General features: G+C 37.6%; 1 long non-coding RNA gene across 1 annotated transcript; it reads left to right on the forward strand.

Moving 5' to 3' along the window:
- Positions 1–540: 540 nt before the first annotated feature.
- LOC121394751 lies at positions 541–1,982 on the forward strand. The gene is made up of 2 exons (XR_005961993.1): positions 541–1,008; positions 1,190–1,982. It is a non-coding gene; the product is annotated as an uncharacterized LOC121394751 (long non-coding RNA).
- Positions 1,983–2,467: the final 485 nt, after the last annotated feature.

Here is a 2,467-nt window from a genome sequence, read left to right on the forward strand (position 1 = left end):
ATTAGATTCTGAAATCTAGGCTCCGGCAATCAATAATTTTAATTTCAGAATCGCCTTTTGATCTTACATTTTATGTTTGTTTGCTGCAAATGATCAGCAGAACAAAGCTGATAATTTATTCAGAAAGAATTTTTTTTTTCTTCTGCAGAGCTTTCTCAACCATCAAGAGAAGCCTGCAGACTTAGTTTGACACAGGTCTAATTAGCATGCAGATATGTGTCGCCTCATTCGCAATTCAAATAGCTTTTTTATAATGTACCTCAAATTGTGCTACTCAAACATTGTATTTGATTTCCAAAGCCCCCCTGGGCATGCCATAATATCTCCCTTCATCCTTAGTATGAAACATTTATTGAACCGTCTGTTTCGACTGTTTTTGTGTGTACGGGTTTCTTTTTAGACACCAAACTATTGTAAGGCAAGAATCAGCCTTTGTTTAGAGAAAGCAACCATTTGTTTTCCAGCATTACACATGCCAGAGTAGTATGTTAGCAATTATATGTTAACTTGCATATCTCTGCTCTGACTGTGGCTGCTCTACAGAGGAGTTCATTCTAGTGCCACTCATATAAGAAGGGGGAGGATGTCTACTCAGCATGCATTAATATGCGGCACATAGCAACGTGTCTGAATGCCAGTCTTCAATTCTTCATTACACAAAATGGCTGGATTGCAGTGATTGTTTTCGTCTGCATACACACACACTCTCAAGGCATTTTCTCTTCCAGCCTAGGCTTATCAGTGTAGTGGCATGTGTGTGAAGTTGTCTGTGGCATGCATGATGCACAAGGGGATTCCTGCCAAACATCAAGGCCTTTTTTTTTTAATGCCATAGATCAACAAGTGGCAAAATCAATGGTGTACAGTTATTCAGCAGTGTAATTCATTTCACTGGCTTTGGCTGGTAGCCAGATCCGCCATCTGTCTTTCGCTGTGCCTTCTCTCTCGCTTGAATTTGTCCTACATTTTGTTATGATATGTGCTTGCCATCTTTATTGCGCGACAGAGGTAAATACCAGTCTTCCATATCTGCCGTGGGGGGTTCAGTGATTTTGGTGGCACTCGGGATACTTCATTTCTGTGCCACTGGGCAGAAAAGAGAAGCCATGGGAAGAGAAAATGCTATAGCCTACGTATATTCTCTTGCTACTGTCTGAGCTTTCCTCTTCTTCTTTTTTTTTGTTTAAAGCATTAAGATGGATCTGTCTCACAAGGGAACATTTCCTGCCTCATTAGAGTATCTTCGTTTTCTTTATTGGAGACTGGCACCATACGCCACTGCACAGCTCATGGAATGCCTGCTGTTGGATACTTGCATATCTCTGCCACCAAGCAATCTCTTGCAATGGAAATAGGGTGACTTCACCAGGATCTTATGCGTGCTTGCTGTTTGAATCTGCAGAAAAGTGAATAATCAATTAAGTATTGATTTCTTGTACGATTTGGTAAATTTCAAAAGCAAGACAAAGAGGATGGCTTAAAGGAAAGCACTGCAGGGACTTGGCGTAAATTAAACAACTAACAGCAGTGAAGAATAAAATAACACCTCAACTGAATATTTCCTTGGAAGAATTAATACCAGCTATTGGAAGACAATGGTGGATTTAATCAAACCGGCAAGCGACCGAGCATTTTAACTATGAGACTGGAAAAGGAGCTAATTATACCCACCTCTTTTAATGGAGTTAATTTGACTGAATGGATGCAAATGTGCTTTATTTATGGATGACAAAACAAGCCTTCCAGCATCGAAGTCGGAATTATCACATATGTTAAGCATCAAAACCCTTTTTTTAAAAAAAAAGTCAAACAACAGTATATTTTTTTCTGAACAGGTATTTATATATGAACAGAAGCTTAAGATGAATATTATTCATTTACAGACTGCTTTATTAGATATGTGCTTTAATGATCTTTTAACAGCGTGCTATGAAGGATAATTTATAGGATGTTATATCTAACAATAAATGTGTATATAGTGACTGTTGTCTTCTTTCAGTGTTCAGCTTATTAAGAGCAATTTGGTGGGTTTATTTTTTTTTCCAGCATTTTTAAGCAGAGGGTTACATGAAAGAATGAAAATTAGAAGGTCATTTTGCTGTATTTATATATAATCTACCTAGAGACCTGAATGAATAGTGTCTTCCAACCGATGAGGTCTGTAATTATATAAGAATGTTGAAATGTGGAAAGAAATAGGACACTTTCTGGATGATGGGCACAATTTAGAATAATCATTGAACAGGGTTGCTCTGACTGTAATTATAAAGTCCTGGCTTTTTAACTCCTTCTTTATTTAATCCTGTTTATTACTGTAGGCAAGTGCTACAACACTGATGCTGTCATTGATGTGAAGTTATACTGTGCAATTGTTTTAGAGCTAAACTTAGATTTATTTTCCTATGTCTTCTCTTTTAGCTTTTCCCCAGCCTGATCTCTAAGCCATATTCCAAAAGTATATCACAAG

Source organism: Xenopus laevis, chromosome 6L (assembly GCF_017654675.1).
Source record: "Xenopus laevis strain J_2021 chromosome 6L, Xenopus_laevis_v10.1, whole genome shotgun sequence".
NCBI lineage: Eukaryota > Metazoa > Chordata > Amphibia > Anura > Pipidae > Xenopus > Xenopus laevis.